Genomic DNA, 24265 nt, shown 5'->3' with positions numbered 1-24265 from the left:
TTTTTCAGACGTTTTACAATTATATGAAAACATACCTCTTTAAACATTTGAGATTGAAAACTGTCTGAGAAAATAGTTTCATAATGAAATATATCAACAGCATACCATGTTTCACAAGGGGCTACCTTAAATCCTGATTTTTTTTCTACATTTCCTTTTATTTTAGAGCTAAATAAAATATTTGACATCCTTTCTTCTTCAGTTATTAACTGCTATGCCTTTTTTTATCTGATAATGGCATTGTGTGTGACTAGAATACTCCAAAAACATAACTGTATTGACTTAATGAGACCCTGATTCTTGCAAGATATGCACTTTCACTATTTAATTAATTTGCTTTGTATTTGCATTTCATTGATTAATGTTTACAGAATACTACAGTAAGTGAATAGAGATCAATAAAGAACTGAAGGAGAAGAGCAGTGATACTCTGTAATGTTAAGTGACTGCAGGAGAGAGGGAGGTGTTTCAGTGGAGAATAATTTCATAAACTACCAGTTTCATAGTGATGATTTTCATGCTAGAGCAAACTTTGCTTATCACCTCAACTTCAATCTGCAGTGATTCTGAGAAAGAATGGATAATGAGGATACACTGTGGATTCATTCGTTTTTGTTGTGTATTCATTTTTCATTTTTCCATTGTTCTCATAGGGACATTCCTGTTGCATTTAAAATTGCTATTCTATTCCTCTGCCTTTAGTTAGATTAGGAACCTTATGAAGTTGGCTGATTTTAATAACAATAAAATCTTAATAAATAATGATCACATATCACTTCTGGACAGAAAAGTTGAATTATCTCACTAACTATGATAGTCTTAAAAAACCTGTACTTTTGGCTTACTATTGTCATCCTATTTATGTGAAAGAAAACTAAAGTGATAAGAGATTAAAGGAGCTTCTACAGACATACATTAACACAGTGGACTGAGGTTCAAATCAGATCATGTATGACATCCCTTAATTTTGAGTGAACAGCAATGAAATAACATCCATTCACAAGAGGTAGGAAATGGATACAATCTATTCATCCTTCACTTGATGAATGCATCATGAACATGTGGTAAATATACATATGTGATTTTACTCATCTGTAATGAATGATGAAATTTGTAGGTAAATGGATGGAACTGGAAAATATTAAATGGAAAGAGGTAACCTAGACCCAGACAGACAAAGGCTTCATGTTCTCACTATCTTGTGGTTCCTAGCTGAGAATCTTTAGATTTGAGGACATAAGCCTCATTAATCAAAGAAGCCAGGAAAGTAGAAAGGGATTGTAGAGGAAGAGAAGGCGCTCTAGAAGTGGGATTGGTAGAAAACAGGCACCGGGAAAGAAAACTTTCAGGGAAACAAATTGGGGAAGGAAAGAAAGAGTAATACGTAGGGAGATGGATGAAGGAGAGATAAATACCATTAAGGATGTTTGAAAACATCCATAGGGAAAGATTTTTGTAAGCTTACACATGGATAAATTGTGCTTTTCTCAAGAGCCATGTGCTATCTAGCAGGAAACCTACTGGGAGCTGTGGAAATCAGCCTTTGACTTTTCTGTCAGGGGAATACGATGTTCTCTCAGAACAATGTTGTTTTTGGTTGCTTTCCAGAAACGAAGGCAAGACACTATTGCTGAAGATAGCACAGACACTGGAAGCAGGTCTTGGAAAAATCCAGCTGGAATTGATCTTGAAGTGTTCTCGTTGAATATTTACTCTCATAATATCAGACAGTACTATGCAAACTGCAAAGAGAGAGGAGAAATCTGAAGTCTTACCTAGCTGTAAAGTCTGGGAACTACAACAATGACTGGCTTCCCGATGGTGCAATAGCGGCTCTTTTATCTTGTGGGTTAATACACCACTGTCTAAATGAATGCAAGGACTGGCTAATAAGAAGGAATTCATGACTGGTGTTGTAAATCCAGCCAACTATCCATGTCTGTAGGCATCATAAATCTAAGGAGAATCTACTACTGCCTTTTCTCTAAAGTAATAACTAATGTAGTTTCTAATTGCGTTCTAAATACTCATACATATGCTCATAGATAAATGTAGCTCTCACTCTACAAAAAAGAAACTTCTTTTATTTTTTGCAGCAGATGGAAACTATTACTTAGATTCAGATCTTTAAAATTCAGAGAGTGATTATTGGGTGCCCAACTATAATTAACACAGCTGCAATGCAAACCTTATACTTAATGGTCAGGGAAAAAAAAATCTCAAATTCGATGGTATATAGAATGTAAGAGCCAGAGGTCCAGGAAGCCTTCTGCTAGACATGGTTTCAGAGACATGACAGAGAAATGGGTCTATGAAATCTCAACAGTGTGGTTGCCTGAACAAGTCCTAATGACATGTCCACTTGATGGGAAATTCCATAAGGCCACACCCCTAGATGAAGATCTCCAGGTGGTCAATGGATGCTGAGATGCAGAATCAGTTTTCTCCAGGGATAAGCTCCCACAATGGTTATTCCAACGCCTAAATGGTCACCACTGGGTGTATGAACAGATGAGTAACGCTAAATGGCCTCAGTAGATTGTATGTAAATATATGTGGGGTGTGTGTGTGTGTGTGTGTGTGTGTGTGTGTGTGTAAAACAATAATAAGTAAAGAAGAAAGGGTCAGGAAATTAAAAGGAAAGGGTACATCAGAGGAGTTTGTGGAGGGAGATCCAAGATGATGATGAATGAGGTCCTGCTCCTGCATGAAGTTCTCAAAATTTTTAAATTAAAACAAACAAACAAACAAAACTGTGTAAAAGGGAATTGATCCTCATACACCAGGCCCTGATGAAAACAGAGAAACAAACCAAAATTGTCATCATGAGAGCAATGTGTATCATTTTAAACATTTTAAGTAGCTTTATGAAAATAGAGAATTAAATTAACAATTGAGCAACAAATTTATTAACTGAGAAAAATCTGGGTTTGAATTATATTAACTCTTCCTCCTTTTATTTATTTTAAATGAGATTAGCAATAGCATAACTCTTTTGCTGAGGTATATCCCAGTGAGAATAATTTCTTGTTGACTTCCCTTTTGATGTTTAGTTGACCAGGGTGGCTAAGTTTGGTCACTTGTTAATTCTTTGTGTCCTTTCACCTAAGGGTTTGATCAGAAGGATGGCTCCAAACTAAATTATGATACAACAAAACATTTAATATTAACATTCAAGATGTGTTTGTTACAACATGTTCACCAGTACTATATAAGGATTACAACTTGTATTTCTTGTGGCAAAATTAGAAAGCATTTTAATCCAACACTAGACAAGACAAATCAAAATGCTCTGTAATGGAAGCTTTTGTGTACTAACCAGCCAGTCCTTTTAACATACTGTTTCAAAGTTTTGAGAGTTAAAAATTTTATTGTTGTTTCTATTCTTGAATAAAAGTAATCAAAACTCAATTGCCAAAATAAACTTTCAGAACAACTTTACTACTTCCCACAAAGATTCTGCATTAAAAAGAAAAGCCTTCCACTCCTTGCCTTTTGTTTTATTACTACAAATATTTTTCTGATATTAAAAATTAAAATATTCTTTCTGTAATTCCCTCTTTGAATAATCATTTTGTTTGTTCCTTTCTTTTCTTTTCTCTAACACAAGCATATGACATTTGTTTTTCTTTTCCATCTTGATGCTAGATGTCATTTGCAAATGATTTGTTAACTCAAGTCTTGTTTAGATACAAGCAGAGCATTATAAAATATACTTAGTAAATATTAATGTCATTATCTCCTACTTTACATGAATATAATACATATTTTTTTACAGTTGGATTGAAAGGGAATTAAGCATCACAATTTTAAATTCCATGTATATACTTTAGCAGAAAAATCATAAGTTTCAAGAATGCATCTGTCTTTTTATGCATCTATCTGTCTGACTGTTCATCTAACCATATATGAAAATAAAGAGGAGAGTTTTGCTTTTTCTGATAATTTGTGATATTTACTAATAATGACAATAATAAAAATTAGATGATAAAGACAGCTGCCTAAATTTTGAAGTACAGTGGAAGAATACTTGCCTAAATTAAGCATAAATAAGACAAAAACAACAAAAACTGAAACAGCCCTATGACCCAGAGCTATACAATTCTTCCTTCTAAAAGTATGAAATAGCCAGGTGGTGGTGGCACACACCTTTAATCCCAGCACTCGGGAGGCAGAGGCAGGCGGATCTCTGTGAGTTCGAGGCCAGCGTGGGCTACCAAGTGAGTTCCAGGAAAGGTGCAAAGAGACACAGAGAAACCCTCTCTCGAAAAACCAAAAAAAAAAAGTATGAAATAATATGCATTGGGGCCATTAACATGTTCTTACGTTTTGCTTAAATACTTATATAGCTTTTAAATTATTTGCAAAATTATTAAAATAAAGACACCATGCTTCCAAAATATAATATAACATATGGAAGTAATTTCATTCTTATTATTTGCAATCAAAAGCTGAAATAACATGTCATAATTTATTTTTTTCATTTTTCATCATTTCATAATTTCATTTTCATTTTGAGGGGAAATATCACATTTCCCCCTCCCTCTACTTCTCTCTCTCATGTATCCCTCCACAGACTGCTTTAAATTATTTGCCTCTGCTTTTCACTTATTTTGATTGTTTGCTTAATATATATGTATATACATATATACATAAATATAATCTGTACAGTCCATATAATATTAATGGTGTACATGTTTTCAGTTTTGAATGTATAGCACTGGATGGGCAACAAGTGTGCTTACCCTTTGGGTGCTGTGGGATAATGATTTTGTTTTAATAAAACGCAGATAGGCCAGTAGCCAGGCAGGAAGTATAGGTGGGATAAGCAGACAAGGAGAATTCTGGGAAGATAAATGCTGAGTCAGGAGATGCCAGCCCGCCATCTAGGTAGCAGCATGTATTGGCACACAGGTAAAGCCACGGAAAACATGGCAACATATAGATTAATAGAAATGGGCTGAGTTTAAGTGTAGGAGCTAGTCAGTGGTAGTTCTGAGCTAATGGCTGAGCAGTTTTAATTACTCAAGCCTCTGTGTGTTTACTTGGGTCTGAGTGGCTGCAGACCAGATGGGACATAGGAAACCTTCAGCTACATTTGGGAATGTCATATTTTCTTAATCTTAATCATTTTACTTCATGATTTCTTATGGCTCTGCCCAAACAGACATGTACATTAATGTTCATCACATTAATGAGAACTGAGATTACCAGTACTGAGATTTATATTTTGTAATTGGAGTGAATGTTTCAACTATTAATGAGTACTTTTGTAATAGTGTAGGAAAACTGTTGGATAGTAATACATCCTTTCAACAGGTGTCTCTTGATCATATAATTACATCGTTCTTACTACTATAGCCTTTTTAGCAGAACGAGACAATGAGTGTCTAAAAAATGCTGAAAAAAGAATAAATAGTGGCTATACATTACATAAAGTAATTTAACAGTATACATAGTGTAATATAGAATCACTATTTACTTTCAGCATTTTAATTAATGCTTTAATATTTTGGATGAATAAAATTAATATTTTTTTATCATAGTATTTTTCTCCAGTTCACTTCTTTGCCAGACACCTATAAAAATCACATCATTCAATTTACTTGTTGGTGATTAGTGCATGTGATTTCTGACACATTTATGCACACATACATATGCCCATGCATATATCTATGGGCACATATCTGTGGTATATAATTAGTTGTATTTTTTGGTTTGATCTTGCCTGTAGATGTTTGAGTGGACCCAACTATATATCCATGCACACATATGCATGTTCATCAATACAAAAACACATATAGAATATATGCATGTGTGTGTGTGTGTGTGTGTGTGTGTGTGTGTGTGTGTGTGTGTGTGTGCATGTGTACTATTTTTCTCATTGGTATGACAAGCACCCTATAGAACCAATATATGAGTGGAAAGATTTACTTTGTCTCAAAGATGCAGTCCATCATCGTTGCATATCAAGATAGTAGGTGTATGAGGAAGTGGGTCACACTGAATTCAAAGTCAGGAAGCACAAAGTGGAAAGTTGTTAGGAGCCTTCCTCATTGTACCTTTTTATTCAGTCCAGGGGCACTGGCCATGGGATCATGGAGGCTATATTCAGTGTACATACTTCACTTTCACTGAAATGTCTCTCAAGAAACAGAGAAATATTCATCTAGTGGATTCTAAATTCTATCAAAATGACTACTGAGACTAAGTGCATATCATGTAAACACACCTACATTTTTCTTTTATATAAGTATATAAGTATAAATATGCATATGCATATAGATCAAATAATATATACACATGTGTATATTTATGAAATTGTTTATATACACACAAATATATGCATATATACATACAAATGGTTTACTTGAGTCATAATTTTCTTTCTAGAATTTAAACTTTAATGACAAAGAAATACAAAACAATCCTTCAAAATTCCCTTGATTAAAACTTTAAACAGAATTCCATTAAAAAATACAACTTCATAATAAGATTTATATTCATGTGCTAAGGAAATTCTATGAAGAAAAACTGAGAACACAGATACTAGTGGGTTGTTTCTAAGCAGAAAAGAAAAGAAAAAAATTAAGAATGGAATTTTCTGAAAAACATAAAACATGGAATAATGTCTGAGTGGTAAAAATATACAGAAAAAGACATAAGCTGTTCATTCTGGCTTCTTCTTATTTAATTACTGGAAGTATAAATATTCTGAATTGCTAAAATTATGGTTGCTGTCCAAGTTAAATTTTCAGCAATATTTTATTCAAAATTATATAAGTAAGGTTAGTGAAGAGAAAAGGAAATATAGCCTTTCATAATGCCTAGAAGGGACTAGGGATTTTTATTATAGCATATCAAAAACATCTTTAAACTACCAATTTATCTACTTTCATTAATATTTTTTAATTTCAATTATTTATTTTATTATAGGATTACAATTTAATTACATTATCTTGACTTGCCCTTTCCTCCTTCTAAATCATCCCATGTAAATCTCCTTTATATTTCTTACAAATTCATGAAATTCTTTTCATTAATTGATGTCAAATGCATATATATTTATATGAGTAAATATATACAATTGTAAATTGCTCAATCTGTATAGTGTTAGTTGTATGTATGTCTTCAGGGCAGACCATTTGCTGGTACATAACTAATTAGTTTGGTTTTCCCTGGAGAAGTCTATTTTCCTCATTCTGAGTATTCTTTACCTACCTATAGGTTTTTTCTTTTGCTTTTTGATTAGGTTGAGGTTTCCTAGAACTTCTGTCTATATTAAAGTGTCTATTGCTGTTGTCCCTGTTCAGCTAGTTTAGACTGTCATGTTGGTGAGAGTTCATGAGGGTAGTTTCTAATATTATAGGAGACCCAATCTCTTGGAAAACTCTTTTATCCCCTGATTCTTACAATCTTTCAGCAGACACAACCCCCATTCCTCCATAATCAGTGACTCTTAGAACCAGGAAGTGTATTATAGATGTGCCCCTTGGGACTTGGTTCCACAACCTTGCCTTTTGGTTAGTTGTGGTTTTCCTAATGGTATCCTTCTATTGGAAAGTGTAGTTTCCTTGATGTGGGGAGAAGCTACACTTATCCGTGTATATAGGCACAAATATTCCAAATGTCGCTAGAGATTATGTAGATTTGCTTCTTAAAAAGCTAAAAATAAATCTACCATACAACATAGATATACTATTCCTTCACATATGCCCAAAGGACTCAACTTCCTATTCCACAGATACTTGCTCAGCCATGTACATTGATGCTTAATTCATAATAGCCAGGAAATGAAAACAACCTAAACCTCCTATAACTGATGAGTAGGTAATGAAAATGTGATGATTAAACATTATGAAAAAGTTTTTAGCTATAAAGAAAATTGAAATTTGTAGGTTAATGTATGCAACTAGTAAAGATCATACTGAGTGAGGAAACCCAGACCCTGAAAGATAAATGCCACATAATATCTTTTATGTGAGTTTCCTAGCTCCAAATTTCCAGATATGAATAGATATCCTGGCATAGCTGCAGAACCCAGGAAAGTAAAAAAAGTGACCATTGCAGGAGTGAGGTCTTGGGGGAATAATACAAAGGCAGGAAAAATGTGATCCGATGGACAAAATGGAAAAAGGGGACTGTTATAATTAGGGACAGAGAGGGAGACAAATACAGGAGGGTTGAAGGTAAAATTAAGAATGTCTGAAAAAGCCATAGGGAATAAAACTTAACTATTAATCTAAATTACATATAAGTTGGTGTATAAGCATACATATATTCATATATAGAGTAAATGAGATATTCCCAACTGGGCTGGCAATATTGTCTCCAAGAGCCGAAGATCATCAAAGAAAAAAATCCTATTACCAAGCATAAGAAGTGAGTTACTTGTTATGGTTATCTAAGAGACTCCCCAAATATTACATACTGCTGCTATTGACCTTGGTTGCCCCCTAGAGGTGCATATTAAGTCTCTAAGACAACATGAGCTTCAGATGCAGGACCAAGAGGCTACTCAGTTGGAACTGACCTGAATGTCTCCTCTTTGAGGACTACCAGGAGGAAAGTTACCTGCAACCCTATCTAGCTTTGGTTCCTATAGACTACAGCAATGACCTTGCGTCATGATAACACTAAAGGTGCATGCAGTAGAGTCCCATATACCTTAGCACTAACTAACAGCCCTCTAATTGAAGACTCACTCAATAGGAGGGACCACATGCCTGGTACTAGAAACCTTGCCAAATACCCAGAATCATTGAAGTCATGGATCAGGAAGAGTTACTTATTTTTATTTCACAAGTATGGCAGTTTTGTTCACATGTATATATTCTGTTACATGTATGCCTTGTGCCTGTGGCAGCTAAAAAGGGTTCCTGATCCCTTTGAACTGTATTTGCATCCAGTTTTAAGTCACTATGTGGGTGTTAGCAACTGAACCTGTGTCCTCTACAAGAGCATCATGAGCTCTTAACTGCTGTACCTAATCCCCTATCCCAGTTATATTGTCTTTTCAAAGTTTGAAGCCATTATACTGCTTCCCTGTGACATTTTCCCACAATTGGCTAATTTACTTAGAAATCTCAAGTACAAGGAATCAAAGGGGGGAAAGAAGCTTCTATATCACCAAACTTGTAATGGCAACGATGTATAAGAAATCATACACCAACTTATTTCCCAGTTCTGTGTATATCATTTAGCTTTTTAAAGAGTTAGGTTCTGATACTATGTATAGTTAGTATATTTCCCCTGAGATTAGTAACTCCTCCTCACAAGACTGTCAGTTCATGCCTCAGCTGGTAATAACCAGTCTCTTCCTTACACTAATGTGTGCATATTGACTAATGATGTGTTCAGCCATCCTTGTATTCCTTGAGTAAATCCCACTTGATTATGTGATGAGGAAGCAATTTCGGCTTCCCTCTACATCCTGCAAGATTTCAGATATGAAAGGAATTACTGCACTGCTTCCCAAGGAGCTATCAGGTAATTGGCAGTTGCCACCTGCAATTCTTTGAAAATAATGTCCAAGAACTTTTAATCTCTTCTTATCAAGATGGCAAGTGAAGCTGCCAATCTGGAGTGTAGGGGATGTTGAGTACTTATTCTAAAATAAAAGCTGTATTTATTTTTATTTATGAATATATTTATTTAGATTAAAATATTACTGCATCAATTTCACCTTTCCTTTCTGCCCTACAAACAATCCCATATTCCATTCCTATCTCTTTTAATTTGTGGCTTCTTTCATTCATTAATTGTTACATACATATATGTAAATGCATGCATATGCTTAAACAAGCAAATGCTATGTACTCACACCAAGCTTATTTTCTTTTCTTTTGACATTGTAGTGTAATTACATCATTTCTTCATTATCTTTCTTCCCTCCAAACTCCCTCACTTACTACCTCTCCTTATTCTCTTTCAAATTCTTGGCCTTTTCTCACTAATTCTTATACATGCATATATCAATATATATACACATACTCATATCTAGATATAACTATTTCTAAAACTAACCTGTTCAGTCTCTATAAATTCTTTTTTATATTTTCAGGGATGATCCTTTGATATTGGATAACTAGTAGCTGTGCTCCTCCCTGGGGAAGACAATTTCTACAGCATCCAGCATTCTCTATTTGCTTATAGATTTTGTGTAGGGCTTAGGCATCTTGAGCTTTCTCCTGTCTTCAGAAGAATGTCTATTATTCTTGTTTAGCTCCTGCTTAAGTAGTTATATTGGTGGGAATTTGTGGCTGTAGCTTCTGACATTAATAGGAGACATAATAGGAGATACAGCAAGTTTCCCAATCCTCCAGCTCTTAAAATATTTCTGGTCTCATTTATTTAATGATCACTGAAGCTTATGTGCAAGAGTTGTATTTTAGAGGTATCAGTTGAGACTGGGATATATATATAAAGATTATGCTTATTTAGGAAAGTGGTGGTTGCAGGCTTTCCTCAGCATCTATGACTTCATTAGCTTTCAGTAGCTGATTGGGATTTCTAATACCAAACACAATTTTTCTCTGATTGAGAAGGTCTTAAGATGAATTCAAGACTTGTTGTTTACTGCCCTGGTATGTGCTACAACTGCATCCATAGGCTTATTGTGAAATGCTTCTTGTGTGGTTCATAGATGTCACAGCTGATGAGCAAGAACTGTTGTCGCTTTCCTTCTTGCTGAAGCTTGCTGAAAGGGATACTGGGGAAAATGAGCACTCATTACTGTTGGTGTTATTTCAAACTGGCTTATCCACTCTGGAAATTAGTGTGGAAAATTCTCAATAAGCCAATCATAAATTAATTTCTCATATAACCCAGACCCTTGACATATGGCCAAAGGACTCATCAAAGGACTTCATAGATACCTTTTCACCGATGCTCTATTCACAGAAAAAAACATTCAATTTTCCTTAAATAATGAAAATGAGGAATATAAACACAAATACACCATGGAATACTGAACAAAATAAAATCATGAAGTTTTCAGGTAAATATATACAACTAGAGAAGATCATACTGAATCAGGTGACCTAGGCCCATAAAACAATTATCACATGCTCTCTCTCATATGAGGCTCCTAACTCTAAATATTCAGATGCAAATACGTATCCTGAAGTCAGTTCAGAAACCAGGAAAGGAAAAGGGACCATTTCTGGAATGTGGTGTTGGGGAAGCAACAGAGAGGGGGCAGCCAGGTAAATTTGATCTCATGGAGGAAATGGGAGGAAAGGAAGGGGCTCTAATTCAGGAATAGGAAGGAATTAAAAAAGAAAGATGGAGGAAACTAAAGCAACAGTAAAGAAACCTGAAAAAAAATCATAAAGAATTACGCTATTAATTATCTAACTAAAATTATAACACATTTAAGTTGGTGTATAATCATACATAAACAGAATAAACGAAAATTTCTCATCTGGGCTGACAATGTTCCCTCCAAGAACAAAAGAGCTTCTAAGAACAGCCTCATCCTTAGGCACGAGTAGTTTTTCTTTGAGTTGTTGATCAGGGTTGTCCAAGAGAGTCCCAAACATTACAGGCTATTGCTATTGCTGTTGCTGCTGTTGTTACTGTTATTGCTATTACTATTGCTTGCTCTCAGTGGTAGAAAGTAAATCCCTACTGCAGAAGACACCATGCAGTTCAGACCCAGGAGTAGTCCCTAGGCTGGAACTGAAATGAAAGCCTCCTCCCTGAGGACTAACTTTCATGAGAGGAGAAAGCAACATAACAAAAATCTTTAATAAGAATCTGAGGGGGTGTCAACTCATTGATTTTCTTGGAAAATGAAACTGTGGGGTTTCCTATTCCACATTCAGTAACAACAATGATAAAATTCTGCTTTTACAGTAATATCTATACTGAATCCTATATCTAGTTTTACCGGCATTCCCCTTTGTTTGTGTTTTCTTACCTGCATAAGCGAAGGACCTTGAATGCAGAGGACACAAAGTTCTTATAGGTTGTCAACCATGGAACTATTCATAAGTCAAAATGGATAACAATTTGTGAAAAAAATGCGTTTGTATGTTTACAGATATGGTCTAGCTACAACTAAGAACACAGGGAAAGTGTAAATGAGAGCACATATTGAGAGACTGAGTTAAAAAAAAAAAACAGTCTCTAACGGTGTTCATCACTGTGGAATGCAGTTAAAGTCTTCTTTTCTGCAATGACAAGATAAGATAGTTAATTTTTGAAGCAAACAAATCACCTTCATTGAAGATAGTTTTCAATTTATAACAAGTTGCCGAGCTTTAGCCTGAAGTCCTCTAGAGAAAATAGCCCTATGATTTATGTCTTTGCTGCATGAACTCAAAGCAATTCATGCGGTTGCATATGAATAATGCAGGTTGAGAACTGCACTGGAGGAAACCATTGAGAGGAAGTAAATGAAGTCCCTTTAAAATGGAATATATTGGAAACTAATTTGAATTTTGCACCAGCATGGGTGATATTACATGAATAACCATAGATTAGTGAATATTTCAGTTTTAAAGTTGGGACCATGCTGTTCTTTTCATATATTAAAAAAACAAACCACAGGCCAAAGGAATGTAAAGAAAAGAAGAAATGCATTAAGGCCTATAAATATGCAGAAGCACTCTGTGTTTCATCTGAAAAGAATTGGAGTGGCCCATTGAACTCTAGGATCTACGCAACGCTGTTGACTTAAGCTTCATAGAAGCAGTGTTTCTGTAAGTTTGAGAGAATGTCAAATTATTAGCAGAAGACATTCTGTTATATAGATGCATTTGACTGTGGCAGACTACCATTATGTCATATTATCTTTTGAAGAAATTCCAAACAAACGAATAGTAGCTAGGTCTTCACACATATGGAAAGAGAGTTCAGTGATTCATCTTTCATTGAAATGATAGTAATGTAATTTCAAAAACTTTAGAATACTATTAAATGTGAGTGAAATGAGAGCATAACAGGATGAAATGTTCAACAATGTGCTTATAACTGATGGAATTATAAAACCATGTAAGATATTGAAACTTATTCCTATAAAATATAATAAAGTGGCACACCAATTTTACCCTGTTTAATGCTGAATATTATTCTTTGCTTAGTTGGCTATTACATAATGTGTATCTACCATGTAAGAATACTACATTAGCATTAGAGTTGAAAAGTCATCTTTTCTGTAAAGATTTGAAATTGGTAGTGATTTAAAGTTAATAGCATAAAAACATATAAATGGCTTGGAAAAAAGAGCCAGCCCAATGGCCAGGCTCCATATTTGTGTAGAATGTGTCCACTTGGGTTCAAATAACCATGGGGAAAATCATATCATTCAAAGTGTTGCTAGTTCTTTTTCAGTGAGAAACACCTGAAAATCATCTTTTGCATCTCAGGAAGTTAACTGTTGTGTACAAGTTATTATATCAGATAATTAGCAAAATCAAACTTAATAAAAACTGTTTTTGAAAAAAAAAGGCAAAGTTTGTGAAATGTAATAATAGGATAAGGGGGTAAAGATGGTTTGGGAGAGCCGAGGAAAAGGTGGAGGTGAGTATAGGAAGGATAAGTAACACTAACGACCTTCCAAGAAAGGTGTCTGGAAACCTATGCCCTTCTGAAATGGCGTTATCCTGAAAAAGAGCAATAATGTTCCTATTTGACACCAGAGGCTAATAATTCCAGTGATAGGAATGTGTGACTGCTTTTAGAGTCATTGGTCAGTGGGTTCCTATGGGTAATCAAACATTATAAGCTATTATCAGTGCTATTTGTTACAGTCCTGGATGTGCTGATAAGACCCTATTGCTGAAGACACCATATATGAGTCATAGAATATGGCAAAATCAAGTTGTTAAGGAACTGGAGACCTCACCTTAGTCCTGAAAAATGCCATTCATGTTTCTAGAGGAGAAGAGTAAACATCTCATCCAGCTATTTACTCTGTAGAATACAATAATTACTGACCAGAAAGACATGCCTACTAGTCTAATAGTGACCTAAACATCTTGAGAGTAACTAACTATTTTCTGATTACATTTAAAGTATAAAATCACACCGAATACAAGAACAGGCCAAGAACCTAGTGATAAATAAGTCATGGGCCCTAGGAGCAAAGCTACCAAAGGACATATTAAACCAATTCCTAATGACTTATTCTCAAACCTGCAGATCATTCCTCGTTTGAGAAGCTTCTACTTGCAGAAAACAATGATTATCACAGACACCTAGTACTGGGCAATATTCAGAGTATAGGAAAAGGTATAATGTACATGCCTATAATATATTCTGCAATTCTTCCACCACCAAGGTGGGGTAATTATTGTGGGAACTGGGAAAGAAAGAGTCTACGAGTCAGAGGCAGTGGATGCCAACATGGAAAAATTGGCTTCTAGAATGAGCAGGCCATCTGTACATATGAACTCAAAGTGTTTGGAACAATATGAAATGACCAGCTCAAGGTCAGAATAGAACAAACCCCAGCAAGAAGATAGGATTTGGACACATAACCCTACTCTTAGCCATGTAGCTATTGGAAATTAGCTGATGTTAGAAGGAAATATAGTTTTCTCAAGGTGTGCGAACCCTGGTTAAGTTGACCATGCTCCAATAGAACACCACACATGCCAGAATTCTGGGGAAATAAACTGGCAATAATAGGGGGGATAGAAAGTTTGGTGGTAATGCAATAGAACGTGTATCTTGGAATAGTTGGGGAAAGGATGAATATGTTCAAAACACATCATAGGAAACTCAACAAACTGAGAAAATTTAAGTGAAGGATGTGCTTGCCTTTCTAGCATGTGTACTTACATATTAAAAGATGAAACAGAAAAATAGAACAAAATAATCAACATTCAATTCAGCCAACTAGATGATGCCTTAAAATTCAAGCCAAATCACGATTCGGTTTCGGGTTATGGTGAATGATGTTCACGGGAATATTGAGAAAAAGCCTGTGCTTTAAAAGTATAAGCTTGGTTTGTTAGGGTAACTAATTGACCTGACTTTTTTGACTATGAGCTTCAGTTGCCGTCCTTCTTCTAATTGTGTCTCGGTAGTTCTCCCTAAGTTTGTGCCTCATTGCCTCATTCTGTGTTGTGACGTACTCTCCAAATTCTATACAGACTGTGTTTTCATTGTTTTAATTCAGACCATCCCAGAATGTTCTTAAATGATCTGACCAGAGTCTGGATCCCTTTAGGCAAACTTACAAAGAGATGAGACTTAAATTAAAGTACACAAGAGAGGCATTCAGTCAGAGGACTTAGGCAGGTATCGCTGAAAACAGGGTAGATGGACACAGAAATCATGGCGTAGTCAATAAAATGCAGGTCATTTTAGCCTCAACAGACTTTTCATAATTTGCAATGAAACAGGCATATCAGTGTAAGAAACACTCTTTTTTCCTTCCTTTTTGTTCTATGTCATTATTTTATGCTACATTTTGGCATATAACAATTACACAAATTAATTTGGTTCACTATGATATATCTATGCATGTATTATTACACATTGATTGCATTTATCACAATTCATTTTCATTTAATCACCACTTAGAAGAATGTGTCACTGAGCATACTTACTTTGAAATTTTTGGTAGTAAATACATATTCAAGACAATAACTTGGGGTATCATATTCAGCACTTAGCAGGATCAAGAAAATGGATTGTAGGGTTTGTTCAGCTGAAAGAGATGCTTATTTAGAAACAGTTTGTAAGTTTTGACTAAAAGAAAAGTATCATTTTAGTCAACAATGTAAAGCAATGTAAAGATTGGAGCTGTGATATTAATGAGCATGAGAGTCAAAGCGAAATTTTAGTGCAATCAATGTCATAAGTCTGTTTATATGGACTTAGCTAATGACAATCTGATCTTTTACAAATAGGGTGAGTGCTGTTAAAGGTAATTTTTCCATTTTGATCATTTGTAGGGAATTCCTGCTTGCCTGCCTGCTTGTCTTCCCTTCCTCCCTCCATGTCTCCGTCCTTTCTCTCTTTTCTTTCTCCTTTCTTCTTGCTTCTGCTTCCCAATGTTAAAAAGACAGACAAGACCACTGAAGAGTGAGAAGACAAATAAGTTGGAGAAAAGAGATAGATATCATTTTATTTATTGAACTTTCCCCTGAAATTGGCAAAAAGAGCAATAACTTTGTCAGAACTCTCACTGCAAAGGGATATTTAAATAGAACAATTCTATAGCTATATATACGTATATATGTATGTTTGTGAGAATTTATGTCTACTTATCTACAAATCTATCCTTCTCTATGAAGTGCCTCTTATTACAACACAGAGAGTAAAGGTTTAGGCTACATCAGGATTAAATACTTCAGTTTTTTTTTCATTTTTGACATTATAAAAAATAAATTAATCATGAATGTTTTAATTTTATTACTGTCTCATCCCATAATTCTAAATAGTTAACATTTTTGCAGTTTTAGAACATCTATTCATAATAAAGCAAAGCTAGAATCATGGAAAAATGAAAAAATACCTCCAAGTATAAATGTATATACCACTGGCATCAGAGAAATGCACTAATTTTCATTTCTTTCTCATTAAAATTTTAAAGATACACTTTATTTATATGTATACATGTACATGTATGTGAATATCATACATGTGTGTGCTGATAGAGGTCAGACATGGTGTCTGTCCCCATTGAAATGGACTTACCAATATTTGTATGTCACTGTATTTGGATATTGGCATTGACCTTGGTTCCTTAGGAAGAACAGCAAGTGCTCTTAATCTCTTTAGACTGTTCTTTAGACATTTTGTTTCGTGGGTAAAAAATGTGTCACTTGTATTTAGAGCCAGGAAACAATTTTAAAGTGCTTTCATCAGTTTGAAACTATATTCAATTTTATTATTTCATCAGTAATGATTCTATATTGTACAAGACTGTTCAAATTTGTAACACTGTCTCAGTCTTAGAAATTTAATAAAACTCAAAAGGATATATATAATAAATCTATCTTATATTCTATATATAATGTTTTTAAAACAATTTTGTTTATGAATTTGCATTTTGAAAAGTAAATGAAGTAGTATCCAAGAGCCACTTAAAATAGCCTGTGGATTATAGTAGTTATTCAATACAATTTTGTAAACATGGATATCTTTTTAAGTGTATAACTTTTTGTCCCCTTATTAAACTTCAATGTCAACAGTCATAAAAAGAGCATATAATTCTCTGGTTTATTATTTTAAAACCAAATTTATACTCATGTCATGGAAAGTCAGCTCATGTTATTTTGAACTATAAATGTAAATTGCATGGCTGATTGGTTGAATCACTGTGGTAATTTAGCCCCATATTTCCTTTGAGGATTGATTGAAGCATTTTTAAAGTATTAATAATAAAGTCTACACCTGGCATTAATCTCATGGAAGTTAAACTTCTGAAGACTGTTATAGAGATTTTATAGTAGGGAAAAACTATGTTTCCCACAACGATTATGATTTAATTCAGCACTACCCTCCATCGTTGCTTAAATCACTGACTACAGTATACTGTATGTGATTTCTCAGTAGATTACCTGAAACTATGGAATTTAATAATTATTAGGAAAGCATTTCAAGTCAAGCACATCAGTAGGGTATCCTCAACAGTAATCTCTTTTTCTCTTGAGACAGGGTCTCATGTTGCCCAGGTTAGAGTCAAAACATACTCTGAATTCTAGAATGACCTTGAACTCTGATCATCCTGTGTCTGACTCTAGAGAGCTAGGATACAGGCATGAACTATTATAGCTGACAATAATAAACTCTTAAGAAGTGGATCCCTTACAAAAGGACAATGGTCTTTAAAAACATAGACATTTGTTGGTCAATTCTGAAACCTCTGTGAGTTATTTTTGTTCTATTATTTTAATACAGGGCTTTTGTATGAATTTAAAAATCTGTAAATCACTACCAGACCTCTGAGATCTTCAAATGAAATAAATTATTTCCATATTTTCCCTAGGTGAGTACTATAACATATATTTGAAAATCAATGATACCATTGATAGAATGTCAAAGTTTGGTTGGTAAAATTTACTTTTATTTATTAAAGATGCAAGAATAAAATAAACAATGATAAGTTTGATTAATAGACTTGAAGAAATAGACTATGTGCATTTCTATCTAGTATTTAATTCAATATTATTTTATTTTTTAAATTTCTCCTGTTTTTCCATGTCACAGATTATTTGGCTGTAGCAGTAAACACAGGAGTAAATAAAGAAAAGAGGGTAATAAAATTTATTTAGAAATGTATTCTGCTATTTTATAGAGAGAATAAAAGTCAATTAAAAAAATAAGCTGTGCAGAAGAGATAGTTGTATTTGAATCATAAAGATAATGAGTCTTCTGTGGGCTGAATTTTCATTTTCCTTCTCTCATCTTTTCCCAGTTCCCATCAGGAAATCCTAACCCAGTTCTGATTTATTAAGAGAGACTTCAGAGCCTAGCAATATTGGTATCCTAATCTTAGAATTTCATCCATCATGGCTCTGAGAAACTCTGATGACTCTTATAGCAGCCTACATAAAGACAAAAATCTATTTGGGTTATTATTATTTGTGTAAAGAATTTGACAACTAAACTGATATAATTTCTATAAGGAAAAGTAACTAAAAAAGCAAAGGATAGCATTCAGGTCACTTATAGAAAAAAAACCTCCCAAGAACATATTTAAATTTTCTTTACAGCAATTATGCATTTTTGTGTGATGTGTGTGTGTGTGTCTGTGTGTGTGTGTCTGTGTGTAAGAGAGAAAGAGAGAGACAGAGACAGAGACATACAGACACAGAAACACTTAAAGAAACAGAGATCAAGATTCTGAAGCTACATGTTGAAATATAAGTTTCCAACAATGACTATATCAATTACTGTATAACAATTGCATTTTCAATGATGTACAAGAATTCTTGAAATTAGCAAGTATCTGCACATTAGAACAACAACAAACTCATCCATACCTTAGGCTCAGAGAACATTGCAGAAATGTTGGTAGAAATATGGTAAAAACAAAAGCAAACAAACAAAGAAGGAAAAAAAAACACAAAAATCCAGAGGATTAGGGCCTTTGCTGTAAGATTATGTCTTCTGGTAATATCAGAAGCTACAGCCATAATATCTCACTGACATGACTACTTAAAGATGAACTACTTAAACATAGGACAAAGGCAATAGGCATTTTAAAACATACAGTTGAAGTTTTGAAAAAAAAAATAGTCTACAACTTTAGCTACCAGGAAAACACAAATTAAAACTGCCCTGACATTTTGGCTTAATCCAATAGAATGGCTAATTTTAAAAAGAAACTAAAGAAAAAGAACAACAAAATGATAGCAAATGAGGAGATGTATGACAAGGACACTTGTGTTGCTTGGAGCAAAAATTGGAGTATCCATTCTAAAAATTAGTGTGAGGTCCCATTAACATGATTGACGTGTATCTACCAAGCGATTCCACTATATCACTCCTTGGCTTGGTCCCAAAAGACCATATATTCTACTAACAGAAATTCATGCTCATTCATGTTTATTGCTATTCTATTAATAATAACCCAAACACTGATAAAAACATATCAACATCAATCAACTGATGATTAGATAATGGGGACAAAATACATACACAGGAAGGAAAATTGTTCAGCTGTTAAAACATGAGATCACAGATATCACAGATTGACAAATGAAGCTAGAAATAAGAATTCTGAGTGAGGCAACCTAGACCCAGAGAGACAAATTTGACAATTTCCCTCTCGCATGTGGATTCTAGCTTCAAATCTTCAGATATTGTTACTAAAATTGAAATACACAGATGGGTGGTGGTGGCGCATGCCTTTAATCCCAGCACTCAGGAAGCAGAGGCAGGCAGATCTCTGTGAGTTTGAAGCCTGCCTGAGCTACAGAGTGAGTTCCAGGAAAGGGACAAAGCTATACAGAGAATCCCTGTCTAGAAAAAACAAAAAATAATAAATAAATAAATAAATAAATAAATACACACAGAAAACATAGAAAGGGGCTGTGGGAACACTTAAGGACACGTGGCATATATGCAGGTGGTATGAAGGTACAAAGGGAACAAATGGAAGAGGAAGGTTTAATGGTGTGGAAAATCAGAGGGTAGGGTAGAGAAAGCATACAGGGAGATCTAGGTAGCACTAATGATGTTTGAAAGGAGAAATCAAATTATAATCTCTCATTCTTTCTCTCTCTCTCCCTCTCTCTCTCTCTCTATATATATATATACACACACACACATATATATGCATACACATGCACACACACACGTGTGCATGTGTGTGTGTGAGTGTGTGTAGTGTGTGTGTGTGTGTGTGTGTGTGTGTGTGTGTGTGTGTGTGTGTGTGTGTGTTGTATGTGTGGGGGCAAAGTTTGTAAATTATTTTCACAAAGCCCAGTGGTCTGGACCATAATCTGAGAGATACCCTCTAAAATTGAAATTCTGCATTAAATTTTTATTTGAAATTCAAATAAAAATAGAAATAGCTCTACTTTTTTATTTCTTTCTTCAGGACTCCAACTATTTCTAATTGCAAAAGAGGTGCATACATTCAGAAAATTGTAAAAGATTTGAAGACCTCTAGGACACTGCATCCATTCAAAAGGGTTATTGATCACTCTATCCTGGAAATATGGAGGTACATTCCACAGTGATAATTCCGAAAAGAAAAATGTTGACTTTGAAGTTCGATATAAAGCAATAACAAAAGATCAACAAAGATAATTCATTTTCAGACTCTTCTTTGATAAATTTGATAATGCCAAAAGTCTTACTTCTCTTGAATTTAAGATATTTTTAATTCTTTGAAATCTTGAAGGAAACTTTCCCTTATAAGCAGACTATGTAACACTCATTGCTCTAATGTATTTATGTATAATATCTATGGATGAATGGAAAGTATACCTCAAAATGAAATATATTTACTACTAAAATATCTCAATAAATATCTAGAAAATACTGAAAATGTAGAATGTCATCGAGTTCTTCTTCCATGTTATGTCAGGTGTTTATTCTTCAAGGTGAGAGCTGATATTCTCATACAGGAGACTATGTTGACTCTACTTTCTTTGTAAGCATAGGACTTAAATTTGGTTGAATTCTTTGAAATGTGGCTCTTTTTTCACAGGGGCTTTTATTGATTAACTCTTATTTTTCAAACTCTAGTACAATATCTATTCTAATTTTCAGACTCTGTTTACTCTTTAGTAATCTTGAAATAAGAATTATGTTTATATAACTTTCATGCCTAAATACCCTGAAATCATGCATATATTTAGACCCTCAATGAGAATTCCTTAACTTTTAGACACATTTTTAGTTGTATTTAGAATTATTAACACTAATACCTTCTTCTAAATATCACATAGCTTAAAGCCAATAGAATGAAGTGACGTTTTCCTGGCCTAAGCCGTAACCCAGTTTTTGCTATAATGGGTGTGGATTTTATCCTGAGAAGTTGTAAGCCCTTTACAGTTCCCTGAAATAACCACATTCTTGAGAAAAAAAGATATTAGAATTAGGGCAGAAGAGTCTGTGTTACACCTCATTTCCTTCATATTTCTAGGAAAGTGCTAAGGGCACCTTCCTACTCTTAGAATATACTTAAAGAAGTCACTATAATGAATTGCACCACAGTGTAATGAATAGCTTTAAAATAGTAAGGATTTTATGATGCCTGTTTACATCTTATTTTCTATGTAGGATTTACTAATCCTTGTGAAATGAGGGTTAAAATATAGGCTGTTGATACCAACATATTCGAATTTCAACTGCTGGAATGTCATGAAGATGTATCTCTCTTTTTTTAGCCATCCAGTGTATAGTATTTTGTTATGCCACCTTGAGAAGACTAAAATTAAATTTATACAAAATGGTAATTAAGACAGTCATGCCTTTAATTAAGAATTTTCTGCTTCAGTTCAGAATAATGTATTTTCTAAGTATTCACTGTATACATTTTATTAAAAAATCCTAAAAAAGAACTTAACAGAACATGTTAAGGACACACATAAACCATGTATGTATGTACACACATACATACAAATAGATTTGTATACAGTCTTTCTTACAGGTTAGTAAATGTAGAGTTAATTGACAAATCCAAGAGTGAATATAAAATTACAATTCAATATTCTGAACTGTGTGGTGGTATTGTGTTCCCCAAAATATTGTGCACCCTAATAAACTTATCTGGGGTCAGAGAACAGAACAGCCATTAGACACAGAAGCTAGAAAATGGTGGCACTCACACCTTTAATCCTAGCATTCCAGAGGCAGAGATCTACCTGGATCTCTATGTGTTCAAGGATACAGCCAAGCATGGTAACTCACGCCTTTAATCCCAGGGAGTAATGGCAGAAAGCAGAAAGGTATATAAGGTGTGAAGACCAGGAACTAGAAGCTTTTAGCTGGTTAAACTTTCAGTCTTTTGAGCAACAGTTCAGCTGAGGTCCATTCAGATGAGGAGTCGTAAGTTTCCAGTCTGAGGAAAAAGGACCAGCTGAGGAACTGGCAAGGTGAGGAAGCTGTGGCTTGTTCTGCTTCTCTGATCTTCCAGCATTCACCCCAATACCTGGCTTCAGGTTTGTTTTATTAATAAGACCCTTTTTAAGATTCATGCTACAGACCTGCATCATAGTATATATGTATTAATATTCTTTGTATAAATGTCTTTAAAGCAGAAAACAAAAATTTAGAATCAAGGCTGATTGTGATGGGGCATGCAGTTAATCTCAGAACTCAGAAAGCACCATCAGGGAAAAATGTTATTTTGAGGCCAGCTGGTCTCTACAGTGAGATCCTCCAGCCACAACCTTTGGTGAGATACTGTCACCAAAAGGAAAAATATATGGAGAATCTACTTGTCACTTGTTTCATCCCTATGATGAACCAACCACCTGATGAAAGGCAGCCTAAACAAAAACAACTCACTGTCCTTCACAGGGCAATGCAGCCCACCATCAAAGGGAGAACATAGTGGCATCCTTGCTGAGGATGAGTAAACAGAGAATACCTCAGTGTTCATCTGACTTTTCCCCTTTCTCCTTTACACTCAGTCCTGGACCAGGCCTACAAGATGGCGCCACCTTCATTTGGAGTTGGGTCTTCCATCCTCTATTAAACCAGCTGAAACTTTCTCCTATGACACATCTAAACCTGTATCTCTTATTATAATTAGATATGAAGATTCATAAAACTGGATCTGAACTTAAGTTATTATCAACAAAAAGAGCAATAATGCCAGGTGGTGGTGGTGGACACCTTTAATCCCAGCACTCAGGAGGCAGAGCCAGGCAGATCTCTGTGAGTTCGAGGCCAGCCTGGTCTACAGAGCGAGATCTAGGACAGGCACCAAAACAACACAGAGAAATCCTATCTCAAAAAAACAAAACAAAACTAAAACATCATCATCATCATCATCACCATCATCATCATAAATGTTAAAAGAAAACTTTCAAAACATGTAAGTAATATTATGTGGATTCAATAAGTTATAGTTAGGATAGTATTTGTAGATGCAAATATGTATATGCATGCAATAATAATTCATTTAAAAAAGAGCATAAATTTGAAAGAAAATGTCAAGGGGTTATATAGGAGGCTTTGGAGGAAGGAAAGGAAAGGAACTGTATTATTAAAGTTCAATCAAAAATAAATAAAAAAAGAAAAATGATATAATTTTCAACATTGTGAAGATATGGTTTTGCAAATCATATACATTTTAATATGAAATTTATTGATTTGGAATATATTTTAGAAAATATATAAGCATAAGTTTAGCAAATTTTAAACTAAAATTAACTGGTGTATTATTGTAAAAGGCAGAAATATTTTAAAGTTGTTAGATTAATTTATGAATTTTAAAATCTATATCTAGAATTTGTCAGCCATACATATTTAAATTTCTGTAAGTAATGTCAATAGCATGCAGTATAAATGTGATCTTTGTGATTCAAAATTATAAGTGAGAGAACCTTTTCTATATCTACAAAAAAATTACACTGGAATGTGGATTGCCTGAAGGGTCCAAATCCATTAGTGCTCAGTGGTCCAGCAAAACCCAAGGGCAACTTCAAGTGCAGGATTATCCCAGCTTCAAATGGCTATTAGAAAAGGCAAGTTTCCTATTTTAGGTGTTAGGATTATGGCTGGAAATTTTTATTTACTGTCTTAGATAATACAAACTGTTAAGTTAAAACTTTGAAAAAAATATTTATATATATTTAATGATAGCTTGAATCTAATTTCTCTTCTTTGATTATGAACT

The sequence above is a fragment of the Peromyscus californicus genome, unplaced genomic scaffold, assembly GCF_007827085.1.
Source record: "Peromyscus californicus insignis strain IS unplaced genomic scaffold, ASM782708v3 Scaffold_13__1_contigs__length_99412109, whole genome shotgun sequence".
Taxonomy (NCBI): Eukaryota; Metazoa; Chordata; class Mammalia; order Rodentia; family Cricetidae; genus Peromyscus; species Peromyscus californicus.
This window is presented reverse-complemented; position numbering follows the sequence as displayed.